This window comes from Bufo gargarizans, chromosome 2 (genome assembly GCF_014858855.1).
Source record: "Bufo gargarizans isolate SCDJY-AF-19 chromosome 2, ASM1485885v1, whole genome shotgun sequence".
Classification (NCBI taxonomy): Eukaryota; Metazoa; Chordata; class Amphibia; order Anura; family Bufonidae; genus Bufo; species Bufo gargarizans.
Genome location: NC_058081.1, coordinates 16,306,231 through 16,330,789, shown reverse-complemented (window position 1 = coordinate 16,330,789; position 24,559 = coordinate 16,306,231). Strand labels below are relative to the sequence as shown.

Below are 24,559 nucleotides of genomic sequence, written 5' to 3'. Positions count from 1 at the left end.
TTTTCAGGCGCCATCTGTGCGCTTTCTGCAGAAGACTGGGTGGGAGATAATGTGAACGTGCTGGATCCACTGTCGGCCACCCAATTGACTAATGCCTGTACCTGCTCAAGCCTTACCATCCTTAGAACGGCATTGGGCCCCACCATATATCGCTGTAAATTCTGGCGGCTACTGGGACCTGAGGTAGTTGGTACACTAGGACGTGTGGATGTGGCAGAACGGCCACGTCCTCTCCCAGCACCAGAGGGTCCACTAACACCACCACGACCATGTCCACGTCCGCGTCCCTTACTAGATGTTTTTCTCATTGTTATGGTTCACCACAACAACAAAAATATTATTTGGCCCAATGTATTGTATTCAAATTCAGCGGGATATAAATTTGAGGCCTAGTATTTAGGCGCTGGGTGACCGGTATGGATTTAGTGACAGAATTAGACTTGGAAATGCACAGTAGCGGGTGTGTGTGAAGTTATTCTGAATGACCCAATGTGCACCTTGAATATTATATACCCTTTTAGGGATAGATTTCAAATAGCTCTGATATAGCAGAAACCACTAAATTATGAAATTGCTAAATTGGGAATTGTATTTCAACCCAGAACAAAAAATGTGCTTTGACGGACACTAAATAACTTTCCCAGCCACAACAGGACAGCGGTAACGAGAGATTTAGCAGGATATAAATTTGAGGCCTAGTATTTAGGCGCTGGGTGACAGGTATGGGTTTAGTGACAGAATTAGACTTGGAAATACACAGTAGCGGGTGTGTGTGAAGTTATTCTGAATGACCCAATGTGCACCTTGAATATTATATACCCTTTTAGGGATAGATTTCAAATAGCTCTGATATAGCAGGAACCACTAAATTATGAAATTGCTAAATTGGGAATTGTACTTCAACCCAGAACAAAAAATGTGCTTTGACGGACACTAAATAACTTTCCCAGCCACAACAGGACAGCGGTAACGAGAGATTTAGCGGGATATAAATTTGAGGCCTAGTATTTAGGCGCTGGGTGACCGGTATGGATTTACTAACAGAATTAGACTGGGATATGGCCAAAAAAGAACCACACTATTGCTGGTTAAATGCACTTGGTGACGGGCGCAGCTTGCCCCTGATGTAGTATATGGCCAAAAAATAAACAGACTATTGCTGGTTAAATGCACTTGGTGTCACAGCTTGACCAACCACACTACTGAGGGTTAAATGCACTTGGTGACGGGCGCAGCTTGCCCCTGATGTAGTATATGGCCAAAAAATGAACAGACTATTGCTGGTTAAATGCACTTGGTGACGGGCGCAGCTTGCCCCTGATTTAGTATATGGCCAAAAAATGAACAGACTATTGCTGGTTAAATGCACTTGGTGTGACAGCTTCACCCTGATGTAGGCTTTAGCCAAAAAACAACCACACCATTGAGGGTTAAATGCACTTGGTCGCAGCTTGTGCTGGCGCACCACAAGACACAAAATGGCCGCCGATCACCCCAGAAAAATGTGACTGACAAACGGTCTGGGCAGCCTAAAAACAGTGAGCAATTGAGGATCAGCAGCTCAATGATCCACAGCTGCAGATCGATCAGTTAATCAAGTCCTTTGGAGGAGTTAATCTGCCTAATCTCGCCCTACTGTCGCAGCCGCAACCTCTCCCTACGCTAAACAGAGCAGAGTGACGGGCGGCGCTATGTGACTCCAGCTTAAATAGAGGCTGGGTCACATGGTGCTCTGGCCAATCACAGCCATGCCAATAGTAGGCATGGCTGTGATGGCCTCTTGGGGCAAGTAGTATGACGCTTGTTGATTGGCTGCTTTGCAGCCTTTCAAAAAGCGCCAAGAAAGCGTCACAAAAGCGCCAAGAAAGCGACGAACACCGAACCCGAAGTTTTACGAAAATGTCCGGGTTCGGGTCCGTGTCACGGACACCCCAAAATTCGGTACGAACCCGAACTATACAGTTCGAGTTCGCTCATCCCTAGTCAATTTCCCTTCATGATCGTTACCTTGTTGTGGTGAAGGAGCTTGCGTATCACAATGAAGCGATCACTTCTATGAGTGTGTTGGCAATGTTGGCACACCCCAGATGATAAGGTCGTTGCTTCATTGTGAACAGACCAAAAGCGATCGACTGGATACATTTTCATAGAAAAAACATACATTTTCTTTGTGATCATCTAAGGCAGTGATGGTGAACTGCAAAGTGCCACCACGGCAATTTACCCTGAATACTACAGTCCAATATAGTACATATTCTATGTACTTTATCATTTTACTATAATAACATGCCTCCATTTAGTGCGCTGCTTGTGCTGTACAAAGTGCGCCCTGCGCTGATGAATGGCGGGTAAAGTCTAAGGCATATTGGTATGCCTTAGATATTTTCCAGGGTGCGGGTGCTCACAGACAGGGCTCTAAGTGCCGCCTCTGGCACCAGTGCCATAGGTTCGCCCCCAATGATCTAAGGTGATCATTAAAGCCTACTAGGCCAACAATGGGCCCACACTGCAGAATCATTGTTTTCTGGGTGACTTAACTGTCACTGAACTACCTCAGCACGACCATAGGCTTTGAAAAACCGCCATCGCCTGCAATCTCCCAAACGTGCGTACGAGCACAGTCATCACTACACCAAGATTGAGTGTGTCAACTATTGACGACAACTCTTTGCGGTTGTTTGCGGTGCGTTAAACGGGGAGTTTGGTCTGTCACTGTGAAGCTGGCGTAACCCTTACACTACCTGATCGTATACACACACTGGATGTTTTAAAGCACGTTATTCTAAAGAATTTAGGAATGTTAGGTGATTTCTGCATTTCTGCCCTTTATGGATTAAAACCTGACTCTGCGTCAAATACGTAATTTTCCATGGGAGTTTTGCCATGGATCCCCCTCCGGCATGCCACAGTCCAGGTGTTAGTCCCCTTGAAACAACTTTTCCATCACTATTGTAACCAGAAAGAGTCCCTGTGGGTTTTAAAATTCGCCTGCCTATTGAAGTCTATGGCGGTTCGCCCATTCGCGAACATTTGCGTAAATTCATGTTCGCCAACAGAAAATTTTATGTTCGCGACATCTCTATTTACAGGTAGGAACAAGGAGGCAGTACTATTTGTACTTACATAATTTACAGGGTTAGATGGAGAAAATGCAAATGTGAGCCCTCAGTAATTGATACCTTTTATTGGCTAACCAAAAAGATGATGTCAAATAATAAGCTTTCAAGACTACTTAGGTGTGGTTTAACCCCTTGAGGACACAGCCATTTTTCACCTAAAGGATAGGGCCATTTTTTGCAAATCTGACGTGTGTCACTTTAAGTAGTAATAATTTTGGAATGCTTTTACTTATCCAAGTAATTCTCTGCTTTCAAGGTAGATAGTGATTTTGCATATATCTACTTTATGTTGGCATCATTTTGTAAATTTAATTAAATTTTTTATTTTTTGGACGTTAAAGGCCTTAGAATTTTAGAATCAATTCTTAAAATTTTTAAGAAAATTTCCAAAACCCACTTTTTAAAGACCAGTTCAGTTATGAAGTCACTTTGTAGGGCTTACATAATAGAAACCACCCATAATTTACCCCATTTTAGAACCTACACCCCTCAAGTTATTCAAAACAGATTTTACAAACTTTGTTTACACTTGGAGATAAAATGGTGATAAAATGTAAAGATTTTTGGCAGATTTTAATCCATTTTTTCATGTAACACAAACAGCCAAACAAAACTGAATATCTATTAGGACTCATGCACACAAACGTATTTTCTTGCAGTGTCTATTCCGTTTTTTTTTTTAGGACCCTATGCGGAACTATTCATTTCATGGGTCCACAAAGAAAAAAGAAGTTATTCAATGTGCATTCCGTTTCCGCATGTCCGTATTTGCGTTCCTATTATTGTCCATATTACACATAATACTTTATGCTAATACTGTACGGAGCAGGAGATCCATACAGTATTAGAATGTATTGGCTCCGATGAGCTGAAGTTATTACTTTGTGAAGTCTCAAGAGACTTTGCATAATAACTTAATAAATCAATTTGTACTGTAAAAAAAAACATTTTCCGAACTCTGGTTCGGTTCCAAGTTGTCACTTGGAACTGAACCCGAGTTTGGGAAATGTTATTTTACAGTGGAAATTGATTTATGAAGTTATTATGTGAATTCTCGTGAGACTTGGTGAAGTAATAACTTTGGAATATTACACTTTATGGGACAGAGTGACAAAAAAATGGTTTTTTTTTATGTTTTTTTTTTTGTTTTTTTTAACAGGTTCATCTGAGCGGGATGATCATATGATATTTTTATAGAGCAGGTTGTTTTGGACGTGGCAATTACTAATTTTATCTACTTTTGTTTAAATTTATTTATTTATAGGAAAACACCACACCGAGCATAAGAGGGAAGGGGGGACAGGGACAGGGAATCAGGCCTGAAAATTGGGGAAGTAAGATGGACACCTCCCCGTAAAACCCTAAACAAAATCCTGACTGACTACCAGTATGATCAGACCCCAGAGGTAGGTGTATTCATATGCATAAATACCTAGAGTCCTATTTAGCCATATAGGACCCTGGTACTAATGGCAGGGACAAGACTACCTGGTTCTCAAAAAAATAAATAAAAAAAAGACAAACCAGGGTCTCCTTCAGGTCTAATACAAACAAGAATACACATAAAACCCAAACAAAATACAAAAAGGGAAAGGAAACACTTAACTTCAAAGGGGCTATGAATACACCAGGTACTCCGAAAAGATCCACACACCAGCAATCCACAACTGAAACTGAAGCTATAAATCGCACAGGACTGTGGAAGAAGCAACAATAAATAAGGAAGGTTAACACGTTAAGGACCTAGGACGAGTATACTTGTCCTGGAGCACTGATACTTAGCGCTCCAGGACGAGTATACTCGTCATGGCATTAAACTGTCACCATGTCTGCAGACATGGTGACAGCGCTGAGTGCCGCGGGGATCAGAAACTTTAAAATGGCCAAACTAAAATATTTTAAACCCCCCCCCCTGCACCCCGCCTACATAAAATCATTCAGGGGTACAGGGGGGGGGGGGTTAAAAATATTTTAGTTTGGCCATTTTAAAGTTTCTGATCCCCGCGGTCAGGGACCGCAGGGATCAGAAACTACAGAAAGCGCTGCAAACCACAGGTCTGAATTGACCTGCGGTTTGCAGCGATCGCTGATACGGGGGGGGGGGGGTCACAGGAGCCCCCTCGGCATTGACCGTGGGTGCCTGGCTATGTGTAACAGCCGGCACTCAGCGCTGTCACCATGTCTGCAGAAATGGTGACAGTTTAATGCCATGACGAGTATACTCGTCCTGGAGCGCTAAGTATCAGTGCTCCAGGACGAGTATACTCGTCCTAGGTCCTTAACGTGTTAACCTTCCTTATTTATTGTTGCTTCTTCCACAGTCCTGTGCGGTTTATAGCTTCAGTTTCAGTTGTGGATTGCTGGTGTGTGGCGTTCTGGGCGTTGGTGGTCAGTGGTTTATACCAGAGTGTCAGCACATTGCTGACACTCTGGTATAAACGGCTGACATCGCTGCGATGTCAGCCATTTTACCCTTTCCATACAGCGATCCGTATGGACCGCTGTATGGAAAGGGTTGTCAGGGAGCTCCCTCCCTCTACCATAGGGGGGCTGCTGGGCCTTTGCAGCACCCAGATTGATGGGGTGACAGAGGGAGGGAGCTCCCCTCCTTCCCCTTCCCCGTCTGCTCAGTTGTGGCAGACGGGGAAGGTTCCCATGGCAACAGGACGCCTTCTCAGGCATCCTGCTGTCCATGGTGCTGAACAGATCTATGCTAAAGTCATAGATCTGTTCAGACAAAGTAAAATACAGTACAAAACACTATATAGTGTATTGTACTGTATTATACAGACATCAGACCCACTGGATCTTCAAGAACCAAGTGGGTCTGGTTAAAAAAAAAGTTAAAAAAAAAAGTTAAAAAAAGTAAAGATAAAAATAAACACATTTATCACTGAATAAAAAATAAATAAAAAATACACTACACATATTAGGTATCACCGTGTCCGTAACGGCCTGATCTATAAAACGGTCATGTTACTTTCCCCACACAGTGAACGCCATAAAAATAAAAAAATAAAAACTATCAGGAAATTGGAATTTTGCCCACCTTACTTCCCAAAAAAGGTAATAAAAGTGATAAAAAAAAGTCGCATGTATGCCAAAATAGTACCAATCAAACCATCACCTCATCCTGCAAAAAATGAGCCCCTACATTAAACAATGGCCCAAAAAATAAAAAAACTATGGGGACACTATAACATGATTTTTTTTTGTTTCAAAAATTATATTATTGTGTAAAACTTACATAAATAAAAAAAAAGTATACATATTAAGTATCGCCGCGTCCGTATCGACCAGCTCTATAATAATATCACATGACCTAACCCCTCAGATGAACACCGTAAAAACTGTCCTAAATAAACAATTTTTTGTCACCTTACATTACAAAAAGTGTAATCGCAAGCGATCAAAAAAAGTCATATGCATCCCAAAATAGCGCCAATCAAACCATCATCTCATACCGCAAAAATCATACCCTACCCAACATAATCGCCCAAAAACTGAAAAAAACTATGGCTCTTAGACTATGGAAACACCAAAACAGGATTTTTTTTTTGTTTCAAAAATGAAATCATTGTGTAAAACTTACATAAATAAAAAAAAAGTATACATATAAGGTATCTCCGCGTCCGTATCGACTGGCTCTATAAGAATATCACATGACCTAACCCCTCAGGTGAACACCGTAAAAAAATAAAAATAAAAACGGTGTAAAAAAAGAATTTTTTTGTCATCTTATGTCACAAAAAGTGTAATAGCAAGCGATCAAAAAGTCATATGCACCCCAAAATAGTGCCAATAAAACTGTCATCTCATCCCACAAAAAATGAGACCCTACCTAAGATAATCGCCTAAAAACTGAATAAACTATGGCTCTCAGACTATGGAGACACTAAAACAGATTTTTTTTTTGTTTCAAAAATGAAATCATTGTGTAAAACGTACATAAATAAAAAAAATTGTATACATATTAGGTATCGCTGCATCCGTGACAACCTGCACTATAAAAATACCACATGATCTAACCTGTCAGATGAATGTTGTAAATAACAAAAAAAATGGTGCCATAAAAGCTATTTCTTGTAACCTTGCCGTGTTATATAGAGCAACCAAAAATCATATATGCCCTAAACTAGTACCAACACAACTTCCACCCTATCCCGTAGTTTATAAAATGGGGTCACTTTTTTGGAGTTTCTACTCTAGGGGTGCATCAGGGGGGCTTCAAATGGGACATGGTGTCCAAAAAAACTGTCTGAAATTTCATCTCTATTTGCCAATAACTCTTGTGGAACACCTAAAGGGTTAACAACGTTTGTAAATTCAGTTTTGAATACCTTGAGGGGTGTAGTTTCTTAGATGGAGTAACCTTTATGGAATTTCTACTCTAGGGGTGCATCAGGGGGGTTCAAATGGGACATGGTGTCCAAAAAAACTGTCTAGCAAAATCTGCCTTCCAAAAACCGTATGGCATTCCTTTCCTTCTGCGCCCTGCCGTGTGCCCGTACAGCAGTTTACGACCACATATGGGGTGTTTCTGTAAACTACAGAATCAGGGCCATAAATAATGAGTTTTGTTTGGCTGTTAACCCTTGCTTTGTAACTGGAAAAAAAATAGTAAAATGGAAAATCAGTGAATACCTTGAGGGGTGTAGTTTCTAGAATGGGATCATTTTGGGGTGGTTTCTGTAAAGGATCTCCTGACACCCCGACTGTGCACCTCCGTTGATGGATGCTCCCAGTGCCTCCCGAGGACTCCAAGCACTCTGCTCGACATCGATACCACCACAGGAACCAGGAACAGCTCTTACAAGAGCTAGAAGTAATAGCCAGGGAAGTATACACGTATAGCAATCCCCACACACATGAGACGAAGGCTCTATGTTGAGTGTAAAACAGGAACTCTTTATTTGAACACACATCATTGATTTATACACATCTTCCAACAAGGTTACCACCCACAGGGTTTTGTAAAAACAGCCAATCACATGCATTTACAGTATTGAAACCTTCCCAGCAATTGTACACAAAACCCCCTTCCCTCTGTCTGTAACGCAATCAACAAAATACAATTACCAAGCATAATGGGCTAACTTAACCCCTCACAGACAGAAAACACACATTTTTACCAAAACACAGAAAACACCCCAAAACCCCACATATCCCCATAATGTATACATCCACGGATAGCTCTGATCTGGGTGAACAACATATCCAAAAATCACCAAGATCCGAGCAGGGGTTCCCAAATTCCATGGAAGTCACATTTGGCCGGCCGCAAGCATGGCTTTCCTGCCCAAAACAGTTCCACAGATTTTAGCTGTGCGGACGGACTATCTTCTCCTTCAAAGTTAGTATGGGCCATAATCCTGAGGCAAGAGGCTGGCAAACCGGCCCCTCCAAAACCCAGTGGCGAGGTTGGTTTTGCCACACATCTCCCCCTTCCAGGGAAGACTAACCAGATACCTGACCTCACGACGGTCGGTACCTGAGTTAGTCTGGCAGTCCACCCACAACCAAATACTGGACCTGTTGAATTTGGTAGCCTGTCTCTGTCCAGCGAGTCCACCAAGGTTATGTTGGTAACTGGTACTCCCGGTCTCTTTGTTGCTCCCTGGCTTGGAGTGGAGGTTGCTTTGTGGGCAGGGATCAGTGGTACTCTGCCCTGGTGCCAGCGTTACCACGGAAGAAGCCTGGTTGGAGCCTGGTTGTTGGAGGGGGAGACCGACTGTCTCCCCTTTGGCTAAACAGCCCTGTTGCTGGGGGACAGGACCGACTGTCCCTACCCCCTGTGCTGTAAGTGCAGAGACTACGGTCCCATCTGCACAGTTGTGGGGCTTACTGTCTCCCCCTGGTAAGTTAAGCTGCCGCTGGGGAATGGAGACTGGGCTCCCAATTCCCAGCAAATCCTTCTGTTGCTGTGGGATGGAGACTGGGCTCCCAATTCCCAACAACTCAATCTGCTGCTGGGGGACAGGACCGACTGTCTCTGCCCCCTGTAACTTAGCCTGCCGCTGGGGAATGGAGACTGGGCTCTATATTCCCTGCAATTCACCCAGCCGCTGGGGAATGGAGACTAGGCTCCCAATTCCCTGCAATTCACACTGCCAATAGGGAGAGGGGGTAACAAGCTCCTCTCCCATACATACTTCCAGCCTCTGGGGAGGGAGACCGACTGTTTCCGCTCCCAATACAGTGTCCTGTTGCTGGGGAAAGGAGACTGGGCTCTCTATTCCCTGTAGGACACTCTGCCGCTGGGGGAAAGGACCGACTGTCTCTGCCCCCTGTAACTCAGCCTGCCGCTGGGGAATGGAGACTGGGCTCCCAATTCCCTGCAGGAGCAGTGGAGAGACCTCAGTCCCATCTCCACCGGCCACCTGGGGTTCTTCCCAGTAAACATCCACAATATCCTCCCAGCTGAAGGGCTCTGGACCTGGGTCTTTCACTCTGCTCTCCTGGTGAGCCTTCTCACTGGAGTGGAACAGCTGCTGGTAGCCCTGTTCCAGCTCCATCTCCCAGGTCACCAAGTGGACCAGGTCCTGCTCAATCTCATGAGTTTCATCCCAGTCATACCTGCTCTCCCTCCATTCCAAGAGATCACGGAACCGGGCTTGTGTAGGGCTCCCAAACTCCAGCTCTGAAAAAGTCTCCCATAACAAGCCAGGACCATTAAACTCCTCTCCCTGTGGCTTGTCATGCTCAGCTGTCCTGGGTAGGTACTCTGCCCCATACCACCAGAGCGCCTGGTAGGCATCTTCCAGCCAAAGCTCCTGCCATGCTAGGAGTTCCAATTCATTTACCCATTCCTCCCGGGGCTGCTCTCCCAGGAAGGGCATCCGCAGGGCTACTCGCTTCTGCAACCGCTGGTCTTCCCTGGGGAGTCTCTCGTCCCGCAGATACTCCACAATACCCAGTGCCTTTGTACCAGATGCTTTTGCGGGCTGCATCTCGGTCGTCCATGACACCCTCATCGTACTCCACTGCTGTTTCCATTCTGGTGCTGTCAGGGTCACTGTACTAGGACATGCATTGCCCTCAAATTGTAAAATCCAAACTGGAAATCGACAGTTTCTCCCACCATCTCTCATTGGAGAACGAAGGTGGAAGCTCTAGCAAGATTAGAGGAATTATCTCATTGGGAACTTCGCTCCCACCACAAATATTCAAAAATTTGGCTTCACTGGACGGCCGGGAAGAGTTTGATCGACCCTCACCAGCTTAGAGATTTAGATTCTGGGGTGGCTTAAACACCCGAGGTTTTTCTCCTTTTTTTTTTCTCCCCTACGGCTTAACTTTAACTTTGTTTAACTTTGTCTAATTGTCGACAGCCTCACTATTTGGACTCACATACCCACGTACATGCTTTGATTTAATCTTCGGATCTATGTATTGCCTTGATCCAGAAGTTGGACTCAGGTATACTGGCTTTAAGCCACTAATTGATTCCTTCGCTGGTGTGTTAGATATGAACCTCATTTACAGCTTGCCTCTCCCCTTTGTTTTACTCCCTACTTCCCTCCTTCCTTCCCCTCCTCCCCTCCCTTTCTACTGTCCTTGGTTCTACAGAGTTACTTGTTCATAAATTTTCTAGATTCGGTAATCTTTGAAAACTGTACTTTATGCCCAAATCGCATATTCTGCACTGTTCTATCCGAATAGTTTATGTTTTCTCAGGATACACTTCTGCTGACAGACTTGGGTAGCTTCCAGATAATTTATCTGAGCTTCTTTTCCTCACACTATGCTTTTATTGTTGAGTGATTCATTTGGGCCTCGACTTATCACACATTGTTGTTCTTTGTATATTATATCTTATGATTTGTGCTGCAGTGTTACTGTAATGTTCCATTGTGCCCGATTTACTCTCAATATGTGCATTCTCATGCCATTGTACTGTGAATGTCTTCTCCAAATGTGGTCCTGTAACTTTGTTCCTTTTCCTGTTATTTGAATATAAAATCAATAAACAGATTTGAAAAAATAGGAAATTGTAAAATCCATGGAATGGTGTCTCCTGTAGCTGTCCTTCTGGCTGTGGGAACGATCCTGCCGCTTGCCACCAATGTAAAGGATCTCCTGACACCCCGACTGTGGACCTCCATTGATGGATGCTCCCAATGCCTCCCGAGGACTCCAAGCACTCTGCTCGACACCGATACCACCACAGGAACCAGGAACAGCTCTTACAAGAGCTAGAAGTAATAGCCAGGGGAGTATACACGTATAGCAATCCCCACACACATGAGACGGGGCTCTATGTTGAATGTAAAACAGCAACTCTTTATTTGAACACACATCATTGATTTATACACATCTTCCAACAAGGTTACCACACACAGGGTTTTGTAAAAACAGCCAATCACATGCATTTACAGTATTAAAACCTTCCCAGCAATTGTACACAAAACCCCCTTCCCTCTGTCTGTAACGCAATCAACAAAATACAATTACCAAGCATAATGGGCTAACTTAATCCCTCACAGACAGAAAACACACATTTTTACCAAAACACAGAAAACACCCCAAAACCCCTCATATCCCCATAATGTATACATCCATGGATAGCTCTGATCTGGGTGAACAATATATCCAAAAATCACCCAGATCCGAGCAGGGGTTCCCGAATTCCATGGAAGTCACATTTGGCCGTCCGCAAGCATGGCTTTCCTGCCCAAAACAGTTCAACAGATTTAGGCCTCTTTCACACGACAGTATGTCCATTTCAGTGTTTTGCGGTCCGTTTTTCATGGATCCGTTGTTCCGTTTTTTGCTTCCGTTGTGGTTCCGTTTCCGTTCCGTTGTTCCGTTCCGTTTTTCCGTATGGCAAATACAGTATACAGTAATTTCATATAAAAAATTGGGCTGGGCATAACATTTTCAATAGATGGTTCCGCAAAAAACGGAACGGATACGGAAGACATACGGATGCATTTCCGTATGCATTCCGTTTTTTTGCGGACCCATAGACTTTAATGGAGCCACGGAACGTGATTTGCGGCCAAATATAGGACATGTTCTATCTTTCAACGGAACGGAAAAACGGAAATACGGAAACGGAATGCATACGGAACACATTCCGTTTTTTTTGCGGAACCATTGAAATGAATGGTTCCGTATACGGACCGTATACGGACCGCAAAAAACGGCCCGCAAAACGGAAAAAAAAAACGGTCGTGTGAAAGAGGCCTTAAGCTGTGCGGCCGGACTATCTTCTCCTTAAAAGTTAACATGGGCCATAATCCTGAGGCAAGAGGCTGGCAAACAGGCCCCTCCAAAACCCAGTGGCGAGGTTGGTTTCAACACAGTTTCTATTACTGGTCCTTAAAAAGTGGGTTTTTGAAAATTTCTTAAAATTTCTAGATTTGCTTCTAAACTTCTAAGCCTTGTAACATCCCCACAAAATAAAATGTAATTCCCAAAATGATCCAAACATGAAGTAGACATATGGGGAATGTAAAATAATAACTATTTTTGTAGGCATTACTATGTATTATAGAAGTAGAGAAATTGAAACTTCGAAATTGGAATTTTTTTTTACAAATTTTTTGTAAATTTGGTATTTTTTTATAAATCAATTTTTTTTTTACTTCATTTTACCAGTGTCATGAAGTACAATATGTGCTGAAAAAACAATCTCAGAATGGCCTGGATAAGTCAAAGCGTTTTAAAGTTATCACCACATAAAGTGACACTGGTCAGATTTGCAAAAAATTGCCTGGTCCTTAAGGTGAAAATGAGCTCGGTCCCTAAGGTGTTAAAAAACAACATTAACAACACCTGAGGCAAGGGGTGTGGCCATTACCAGAAACAACACAGACGCCTATTGATCCACAAAGAAAACCTGTCAGATCAAACCACGTTTTGCCAGTCTCACCAATCTCCTGCCACCTGTCATGGGAACATCCGTGACAGTACCCCCCTTCTACTGGTGACCTCCAGGCACCCAGGACTGACCTTATCCGGGTGAGACCTGTGAAAAGCATTTACCAAACGACTGGCATTCATGTCAGATGCCGGTACCCACATCCTCTCTTCTGGTCCATAACCCTTACAGTGAACAAGATACTGAAGAGATCTATGGAGAACTAGAGAGTCAATTATCTTGGCGATCTGAAATTCCAAACTACCGTACACCATTAGCGGGTGGCAAGGAAGACGGCTCCAAAGGTTCAACATATCTCTTTAACATAGATTTATGAAACACATAAATTTTCAGGGCCTGAGGAAGTTCAAGACGAAAAGCTACAGGATTAATAATGGCAGTAATCTTGTATGGACCAGTAAATCTTGGACCCAACTTCAAAGAAGGTAACTTCAACTTAATGTTTCTTGTGGACAGCCACACAGAATCACACACTTTTAGGTCCGGACCAGTCATATGTTTCCCATCAGCCACACGTTTATACTTGTTGCCCATATTCAGAAAGTTATTTAGAATTTTCTGCCATATAGATGACAATGGTGATGAAAAACGTTCCTCCTCAGGGATACCAGAAGTATCAGAACCAGAAAATGTGCCAAACTGTGGGTGAAACCCATATGCCCCAAAAAACTGTGACTTACCAGTGGACTGTCTACGATTGTTTATGGCAAACTTAGCCAAAGACAAAAACAAAGACCACTCCTCCTGGTTCTCAGAGACAAAACATTTCAAGTAAGTCCCCAGACTTTGATTAGTGCGTTCCGTCTGTCCGTTCGACTGAGGATGAAAAGCCAATGAAAAGGACAGTTGTACCCCCAGTAGAGTACAGAACGCCTTCCAGAATCTGGAAACAAACTGAGTCCCACGATCTGAGACCACGTCATAGGGAATGCCATGGAGTTTCACAATGTTGTCAACAAACACTTGTGCAAGTGTTTTAGCATTAGGAGCGAGTGGGTGCAATGCATGATGTGAATGCAGAGCACCCGCACTGAATCTTGACTCATTTATTTCAATGGGTCTGTGCACATGAGCTTTTTATTTCACGCATCAGTTCTGCGTTGCGTGAAAAATGCAGCATGTTCTATATTCTGCGTTTTTCACGCAGCCCTGGCCCCATAAAAGTGAATGGGGCTTCAGTGAAAAACACATTGCATCCGCAAGCAAGTTGGGGATGCAATTAGTTTTTTTACTGATGGTTGCTAAGAGATTTTGTTTGTAAACCTTCAGTTTTTTATCACGCGCGTGAAAAACGCATCAAAACTCATTGCACTCGAGCGGAAGTATCTGAACGCAATCGCAGACAAAACTGACTGAACTTGATTGTAAAATGGTGCGAGTTTCACTGAATGCATCGAGGCCTAATCCGTCACGCTCGTGCGATAGAGGCCCAAGGCCGAATGCACACGGCCGTGTTCCGCAGCCGAGAGCAGTCCGTGGTATGCCGGGCTGGATTCCTGTTCAGAGCAGGAGCGCATGGCGTCATAGCAACCAATGACGCCATGCGCTCCTGCTGTGAACAGGAATCCAGCCCGGCACACCAAGGACTGCTCTCGGCTTCGGAACGCGGCCGTGTGCATTCGGCCTAACTGTCTTTCCTGAAGAATTAGGTAGATCAGTGATAAAATCCATGGATAAGTGAGTCCATCGTCTGGACAAGATGGGTAAGGTCCCTTTCACACGAGCGAGTTTTCCACGCGGGTGCAATGTGTGACGTCAACACATAGCACCCGCACTGAATCCTGATCCATTCATTTCAATGGGTCTGTGTACATGAGCATTGTTTTTCATGCATCAGTTCTGCGTTGCGTGAAAAATCGCAGCATGTTCTATATTCAGCGTTTTTAACGCAGCCCTGGCTCCATAGAAATGAATGGGGCTGCGTGAATAATGCATTGCATCCACAAGCAAGTGCGGATGCAATTCGTTTTTCACTGATGGTTGCTAAGATATTTTGTTTGTAAACCTTCAGTCTTTTATCACCTTCAGTCTTTTATGGTGCGAGTTTCACTGAACGCACCCTGAACGCATCCGGACCTAATCCGTATCGTTCTTGTGAAAAAGGCCTAACGGAAGTAGGGATCCGGAAGGCCGAGTATGTGTCACCTTAGCATGTGCACAGGTACTACAGGCTGACACATAGTCCTCAATACATTTACGCAACCCCGGCCACCAGAATCTACGAGAGATGAGGTCGGCAGTGGATCTATTGCCAGGGTGTCCCGTAAGAACCGTACAGTGATGTTCCTCAAACACCTTGTGATGCAACTCTGATGGCACAAACAGTTTCCCAGAGAGACAAGAATCCGGTGCGTCTCCCTGGGCCTCTAACACCTTTACCTCTAGGTCAGGGTAAAGAGCGGATATCACCACCCCTTCCGACAGTATAGGATTCAGATTTTCAAAATCACCACCTCCAGGAAAACTACGTGACAAGGCATTTGCCTTGATGTTCTTAACCCCAGGATGATAGGTGACAATGAAATTTAATCTGGTACAAAATCAAAGACCATCTGACTTGTCTTGGGTTCAGTCATTTAGTCCACTCCAGGTAAGCCAGGTTTTTGTGATCTGTGAACACCGTGATCAGATGAATCACCCCTTCCAACCAATGACGCCATTCCACAAAAAGCCAAGTTAATGGCCACATCATAATTTCTCTCTGTGGAAGAGAGTTTCTTAGAGAAAAAGGTACATGGACGCTATTTACCAGGTGATGGGCGCTGCAATAAAACTGCTCCTACCCCCACTTCGGACGCGTCCACTTTCACAATGGAAGGTTGTGATATATCCGGCTGCACCAATATAGGGGGGGGAAGAGAAGCATTCCTTAATTGCAGAAAAGGCTTGCAATGCCGAATCAGACCACACTGAGACATCTGTCCCTTTCTTAGTCATGTAAGGGTTTTACTATTGTCAAATAATTCTTAATACATTTTCGGTAATAGTTGGTGAACCCGAAAAACCGCATAAGAGCCTTCAGATTTTTGGGTTGATCCCAGTCCAATACAGCATGGACTTTCTCTTGATCCATTCGAAAACCTGAAGCTGACAGCAGGTAGCCCAAAAACTGTGCCTCGTGTAAAGCAAAAACACACTTCTCTAATTTTGCGTACAATTTATTGTCCTTTAGGATCTGTAACACCTGTCTAATGTGATCCTGATGTGTTTCAACGTTTACAAACCTTCACACAAGGTGATAAAAAAATGTCATTCACAAAATGCTGAAAAACCGCAGGAGCATTGGTCAACCCGAAAGGCATGACCAGGTTCTCAAAGTGCCCCTCAGGAGTTTTAAAAGACATATTCCATTCATCCCCTTCCTTGATCCTAACCAGATTATATGCCCTCCTTAAATCCAACTTGGAGAACACCTTGGCACCAATAATCTGGTTAAACCAATAATCTGGTTAAACAAATCAGGAATCAAGGGAAGAAGGGTAAGGATCACGGACAGTAATCCGATTGAAATCCAGACATGGCCAAAGACCTCTGCTGCCACTGGACACTTGGAAGGTCTTATGTGTCCTTAAAGGGCTTCTGTCACCCCACTAAAGTCATTTTTTTTGGGGGGGGGGGCTAGTTAAATTTCTTATACTGTGATATATGAAAATATAATGGTGTTACTTTCCTTCAGCAGTTTCTTATAAAAACGAACTTTTATAATATGTAAATCAGGTCTCTACCAGCAAGTAGGGCGTCTACTTGCTGGTAGCCGTCGCAAAAAAACACCCCCTCGTCATGTTGATTGACAGGGCCAGCCGTGATCTCCTCCTCCGGCCGGCCCTGTCAGCATTTCAAAAATCGTGCGCCTCTGTTCATTCGGCGCAGGCGCTCTGAGATGAGGAGGCTCGTCTCCTCAGAACTCCCTCAGTGCGCCTGCGCTGATGACATCACCGAAAGAGAAGACGTCATCGGCGCAGGCGCACCGAGGGAGTGCTGAGGAGGCGAGCCTCCTCATCTCAGAGCGCCTGCGCCGAATGAACAGAGGCGCACGATTTTTGAAATGCTGACAGGGCCGGCCGGAGGAGGAGATCACGGCTGGCCCTGTCAATCAACATGACGAGGGGGCGTTTTTTTGCGGCGGCTACCAGCAATTAGACGCCCTACTTGCTGGTAGAGACCTGATTTACATATTATAAAAGTTCGTTTTTATAAGAAACTGCTGAAGGAAAGTAAGTAACACCATTATATTTTCATATATCGCAGTATAAGGAATTTAACTAGCCCAAAAAAATAAAAAATGACTTTAGTGGGGTAACAGAAGCCCTTTAAGCCAAACTCTCAGTAATATACTCTCTCATGGCCAGTCTTTCAGGTTCAGAAAGGTCATACAATCTAGATTTTGGCAATTTTGCTCCAGGAATAAGATTGATAGGACAATCATATTCCCGATGCGGAGGTAAATACTGGCATCCACTCTCAGAAAACACGTTGGCAAAATAAGATATAAAAGAGGGTAATGTCTTAGTAGTTAAAACAGAAAAAGATGTATTCAGACAATTGTCAATGCAATAATCACCCCAATCCCGAATCTGTCTAGCTTGCCAATCGATGGTTGGATAATGCTTGCTTAACCACGGTAAATCCAGAACCACCATTGCAGGGAGACCCTCCAACACAAAACACAAGATAAATTCTTATTGAAAGTCACCCAGTCTTAATCTGATATCATGCACCACTTGAGATAAACACTTCTGAGCTAGAGGTGCAGAATCAATAGCAAAAACAGAAATGTTTTTTTTTTCTAATGCACTCGGTGACAACCCGTGCATACAGATGAACTGAGCATCAGTCAGGTTCATCCTGGCCCCGCTGTCGATAAACACCTCAATCCACCACAGATTTTTACTCTAGCGCCACCTCAGCAGCCAGGAGAAATTGGGTACTACAGTAAAAGACAAATGCACATTTTCTGACTCACCTCTCCAAGAGTCAGAGATGGGAATTAAATGTCCCTCTTTTTTTCTTTTTGCCGTTGAATGCATGGACATACTCTGATAAAAAGTCCCTTTTGTCTGCAGAAAAAACACACTCCCTTCCTATTACCAGTATGCCTAAAAGCGGATCCAGGATTAGCTCCCCCTAATTGCATTGGTTCATCCCCAGATATAAACCCAGGAGAAGCTGCACCCAAAGTATCAGAGGAGGAAGATACATCATGTGATAGTACATCCTGAGAGTGTGGGCCCCTAGATCTCTCTCTCAGGCATCTATCCATGCATATAGCCAGAGACACTGCAGCCCCAGAGACACTGGGGTTTCATGAAAGGCCAAAGCGTCCTTCAGCTGCTCTGATAACCCTTCACAAAACTGTCCAGGTTTTTCAAGGATTTTTGCACCTGGCATCCATTGAGTGCTGCTATTACTTCTTTGGTTCCTTCACAAAACTGGCTATGGAGGGCAGGATCGCTCCACTCTGTATCCGTAGCCCACCTCCTAAACTCAGAGCAATAAATCTCAGTGGAACAATCATCCTGACGGAGGACGCACAGCTTGGTTTCGGCTAGAGAGATTCGATCCGAATCATCACAGATAAGACCCAAAGCTTAAAAAAAAAATGTATCTACCGACCGGAGAGGCTGCGATCCAGTCGGCAGAGAAAAAGCCAATGACTGCGCATCCCCCTTAAGCAAGGAAATAACCTCATTCCCAGATGAATCTGGACGTAGCCTAAAATACAGTTTGCACGCCTCCCTAAACAAAATGAAATTATCAAGTGCCCCAGAGAATCTGTCCGGGCGGGAAACTTTAGGTTCAAGACAGGCCTGGTAAGCCACCACCGCCAATAGGACCAGCAGCCTGTGGTCTCTGCATCTGCGAGACGGCCGTGCGGAGGTCAGCTACCTCCAAAGACAGCCCTTGCAGCTGAACTGCTAGTGCAGCAATAGGATCCATGGCTGCACGCAAACAAACAAAAAAATACAATTGTGGTGGTTTATAATGTCACGCTTTGATGTGGGAGGGAAACACTACATCAAGCATAAAAGGAAAGGGAGGAACAGGGAATCAGGCCTGAGAACTAGGGAAGAAAGATGGACACCTCCTAGTTAAACCCTAACCAAAATCCTGACTGACTACCAGTATGAACAGACCCCAGAGGTAGGGGTGTTCATACGCAGGAATAGCTAGAGTCCCATCTAGCCCTATAGGACCCTGCTACTAATGGCAGGAACGAGACTACCAGTTCCTGTAAAAGGAAGGACGAACAGGAGTTTTCTACAGGCCTAATACAAATGCTAAATAGGGAAATGCAACACACAGAACCCAAACAAAATACAAAATGGAAAGGGAAGACTTAACTTCAAAGAAGCAATGGAAGCACCAGGAACTCCACCGAGGTCCACACACCAGCAATCCTATTGATCCACAAGAAAAACCTGGAAGATCTCACCGATCTCCTGCCACCTGTTGCGGGAACGTCCATGACACATATGCAGCAGCCATTTTAGGAAAAAATGTGATTCGATACCACGAAGCGTCAGGAAATTCAGGTTCGGTGCGAATCAAATTTTGCCTCTCTAGTGACTACCATTACTTAAACAGCCATTACTTTACGGCCATTTATCCCTGTTGTGTGCATGTAGCCTTAGGCCACATTCACATCACCAGTTTGTTTTCCGTTCTTCTGATCCGTCAAAAGAACAGAAACATTCTTTTAAAAAACATTATTTTTAGCATCCGTTATACTTATTTTGCAATAGTCAAAAATAACAGATATGACTAAAACAGCTGCAAAATAGGCATAAAAGATACTTAAAATAAGAATCCGTTTTTTTTTTCGCATTATGTTGCTATGTGACAATGTGGCTTCCAGTATTAACAATGCCCCATTAGTGCCCCCCAGTAATATTAATGACCCCATTAGTGCCCCCCAGTAATATTAAAGCCTCCATTAGTACCACCAGAAGAAATAATTGCCCCATTATTGCCCCCTAGTAATATTAATGCCCCAATTAGTGTCCCCCGGTAATCGTAATGCCCCAATTAGTGCTCCCAGTAATGCCCCCATTAGTGTCCCCCAGTAATAGTAATGCCTCCATTAGTACCCCCAGAAAAAATAATTGCCCCATTATTGCCCCCTAGTAATATGAATGTTTCCATTAGTGCCTCCTTTTCTGTGGGTGCCCTCGCTGCTCACTGGACGCACAGGACAGGACCTAGGCTCCAGCGCCATGATGTTTTGCAGGTACTGCTGCTTCTAGCAAATGCTGCGAAACGTCATCACGCTGGAGAGCAGGTCTCGTCCTGCGCATCCAGTGAACAGCGAGTGTTCCCCGTAGCGAGAGTAAATGGATGAGGTGACTGTTTTTGTTTTTTTACACAAACAAAAGCTGTAATAATGAGCACTCCACAATGGAAGAGCTCATTAGTAATAGTGGCAAGAGAACATCGAAAATACAAGACAACTGGTAGAAAAATATTGTGCTGCACTGGGGTATTTAGTTCTGCTGGGGTAGTATATTGTGCAGCACTGTAGTATCTGGTTCTGCTGGGGCAGTATATTGTGCTGCACTGTGGTATTCGGTTCTTCTGGGGCAGTATATTGTGCTGCACTGTGGTATCTGGTTCTGCTGGGGCAGTATATTGTGCTGCACTGTGGTATTTGGTTCTGCTGGGGCAGTATATTGTGCTGCACTGTGGTATCCGGTTCTGCTGGGGCAGTATATTGTGCTGCACTGTAGTATCTGGTTCTGCTGTGGCAGTATATTGTGCTGCACTGTGGTATTTGGTTCTGCTGGGGCGGTATATTGTGCTGCACTGTGGTATCTGGTTCTGCTGTGGCAGTATATTGTGCTGCACTGTGGTATCTGGTTCTGCTGGGGCAGTATATTGTGCTGCACTGTGGTATTGGTTCTGCTGGGGCAGTATATTGTGCTGCACTGTGGTATTGGTTCTGCTGGGGCAGTATATTGTGCTGCACTGTGGTATTGGTTCTGCTGGGGCAGTATATTGTGCTGCACTGTGGTATTGGTTCTGCTGGGGCAGTATATTGTGCTGCACTGTGGTATTGGTTCTGCTGGGGCAGTATATTGTGCTGCACTGTGGTATTGGTTCTGCTGGGGCAGTATATTGTGCTGCACTGTGGTATTGGTTCTGCTGGGGCAGTATATTGTGCTGCACTGTGGTATCTGGTTCTGCTGGGGCAGTATATTGTGCTGCACTGTGGTATTGGTTCTGCTGGGGCAGTATATTGTGCTGCACTGTGGTATTGGTTCTGCTGGGGCAGTATATTGTGCTGCACTGTGGTATCTGGTTCTGCTGGGGCAGTATATTGTGCTGCACTGTGGTATTTGGTTCTGTTGGGGCAGTATATTGTGCTGCACTGTGGTATCTGGTTCTGCTGGGGGAGTATATTGTGCTGCACTGTGGTATCTGGTTCTGCTGGGACAGTATATTGTGCTGCACTGTGGTATGTATTTCTGCTGGGGCAGTATATTGTGCTACACTGTGGTATTTGGTTCTGCTGGGGCAGTATATTGTGCTGCACTGTGGTATTTGGTTCTGCTGGGGGAGTATATTGTGCTGCACTGTAGTATCTGGTTCTGCTGGGGCAGTATACTGTGCTGCACTGTGGTATTTAGTTCTGCTGGGGCAGTATATTGTGCTGCACTGTGGTATCTGGTTCTGCTGGGGCGGCATATTGTGCTGCACTGTGGTATTTTGTTCTGCTGGGGCAGTATATTGTGCTGCACTGTGGTATGTGGTTCTGCTGGGGCAGTATATTGTGCTGCACTGTGGTATCTGGTTCTGCTGGGGCAGTATATTGTGCTGCACTGTGGTATCTGGTTCTGCTGGGGCAGTATATTGTGCTGCACTGTGGTATTTGATTCTGCTGGGGCGGCATATTGTGCTGCACTGTGGTATGTGGTTCGGCTGGGGCAGTATATTGTGCTGTACTGTGGTATCTGGTTCTGCTGGGGCAGTATATTGTGCTGCACTGTGGTATTTGGTTCTGCTGGGGCAGTATATTGTGCTGCACTGTGGTATCTTGTTCTGCTGGGGCAGTATATTGTGCTGCGCTGTGGTATCTGGTTCTGCTGGGGCAGTATATTGTGCTGCACTGTGGTATTTGATTCTGCTGGGGCGGCATATTGTGGTGCACTGTGGGATGTGGTTCTGCTGGGGCGGCATATTGTGCTGCACTGTGGAATCTGGTTCTGCTGGGGCGGCATATTGTGCTGCACTGTGGTATTTTGTTCTGCTGGGGCATTATATTGTGTCTGCACTGTGGTATGTGGTCTGCTGGGGCAGTATATGTGCTGCACTGTGGTATTTGGTTCTGCTGGGGCAGTATATTGTGCTGCACTGTGGTATCTGGTTCTGCTGGGGCAGTATATTGTGCTGCACTGTGGTATCTGGTTCTGCTGGGGCAGTATATTGTGCTGCACTGTGGTATCTGGTTCTGCTGGGGCAGTATATTGTGCTGCACTGTGGTATCTGGTTCTGCTGCGGCAGTATATTGTGCTGCACTGTGGTATTTGATTCTGCTGGGGCAGTATATTGTGCTGCACTGTGGTATTTGGTTCTGCGGGGGCAGTATATTGTGCTGCACTTTGGGATGTGGTTCTGCTGGGGCAGTATATTGTGCTGCACTGTGGTATCTGGTTCTGCTGGGGCAGTATATTGTGCTGCACTGTGGTATTTGGTTCTGCTGGGGCTGGGAGGTTAGTTTCATTACTGACTTGTTAGATGTATCATAGATGATGTCTCCTCTCTCAGGTCCAGGCTCCGTACCCTGACACCAGATCCTGTTCCTCCACCTTATTTATATGGAGAAAGAAGAAAGTTCCAGAGAAAGTGAAAGTAAATTCAGTCACATGCAGACCTGCACTGACCATAAAGAGGAGAAACCTAAGAGGAGACTGCAGGAGAAGTCACTGACCGGGGACAGACCTGCACTGACCATAAAGAGGAGAAACCTGAGTGGAGACTGCAGGAGAAGTCACTAGACCGGGGACAGACCTGCACTGACCATAAAGAGGAGAAACCTGAGAGGAGACTGCAGGAGAAGTCACTAGACCGGGGACAGACCTGCACTGACCATAAAGAGGAGAAACCTGAGAGGAGACTGCAGGAGAAGTCACTGACCGGGGACAGACACTAAACTGACCATAAAGAGGAGAAACCTGAGAGGAGACTGCAGGAGAAGTCACTGACCGGGGACAGACCTGCACTGACCATAAAGAGGAGAAACCTGAGAGGAGACTGCAGGAGAAGTCACTGACCGGGGACAGACCTGCACTGACCATAAAGAGGAGACACCTGAGAGGAGACTGCAGGAGAAGTCACTGACCGGGGACAGACCTGCACTGACCATAAAGAGGAGACACCTGAGAGGAGACTGCAGGAGAAGTCACTGACCGGGGACAGACCTGCACTGACCATAAGAGGAGAAACCTGAGAGGAGACTGCAGGAGAAGTCACTGACCGGGGACAGACCTGCACTGACCATAAAGAGGAGAAACCTGAGAGGAGACTGCAGGAGAAGTCACTGACCGGGGACAGACCTGCACTGACCATAAAGAGGAGAAACCTGAGTGGAGACTGCAGGAGAAGTCACTGACCGGGGACAGACTCTGAACTGACCATAAAGAGGAGAAACCTGAGTGGAGACTGCAGGAGAAGTCACTGACCGGGGACAGACCTGCACTGACCATAAAGAGGAGAAACCTGAGAGGAGACTGCAGGAGAAGTCACTGACCGGGGACAGACACTAAACTGACCATAAAGAGGAGAAACCTAAGAGGAGACTGCAGGAGAAGTCACTGACCGGGGACAGACCTGCACTGACCATAAAGAGGAGAAACCTGAGAAGAGACTGCAGGAGAAGTCACTGACCGGGGACAGACCTGCACTGACCATAAAGAGGAGAAACCTGAGAAGAGACTGCAGGAGAAGTCACTCACCTGGGACAGACCTGCACTGGATCATCCGCAGATTATCTCACACCGTACAATATAACATCTGCTGAGAACCTTACATGCTTCCTCTTCCGTTCCTCAGACACTTCCTTTTGGTGCATAGGGTGTCCCGCCTTCCAGGTGGTGTCAGATCTGAGTGCTGAACTCAGGTCCTGATCTTAACCATTTCCTTACCAGGCACATTTTTCAGTTTTAGCAATGGGCTATCTAACTGCAAATAACTGCTTCACTAGATGACAGCTACTGTATCTCATACATACAGTATATCTATCTAATATATAAAGCTGAGTGTATGTGTGTATGTCCACTAAAGGAATTCGCACCTTCGCATTTACAATCACAAAATTTGGCACACAGGTACATCAGGTGTCCGGGAAGGTTTTAGACCAGGTCTCAGCTCTCTAGGACGTACCGTTCCTGAGATATTCCCAAAAAATGCATTAGCCAATAGAAGCCAGGTCACATGACCCTTATTAGCCAATAGAAGCTTGCAGGTCCTCCAGCCTCCACATACACAGTTTTACTCCAGGTTTCCATAACAACCCAGCCATTTATCTTCACTGCTGTAGGAGAGCTTAAAAGGAAATCTG

At 45.0% G+C, this 24,559-nt stretch overlaps 1 protein-coding gene across 1 annotated transcript in view; it reads right to left on the bottom strand.

Annotated features, from left to right (window-relative positions):
• Positions 1 to 24,047, bottom strand: part of LOC122927086 — a 640,428-nt gene extending 616,381 nt beyond the window's left edge. Inside the window, exon 1 of the mRNA XM_044278664.1 lies at positions 23,955 to 24,047. The gene's annotated coding sequence lies outside the window, so the exon portion shown is untranslated. The remainder of the gene's footprint in view (positions 1 to 23,954) is intronic.
• Between the last annotated feature and the right edge of the window lie 512 nt (positions 24,048 to 24,559).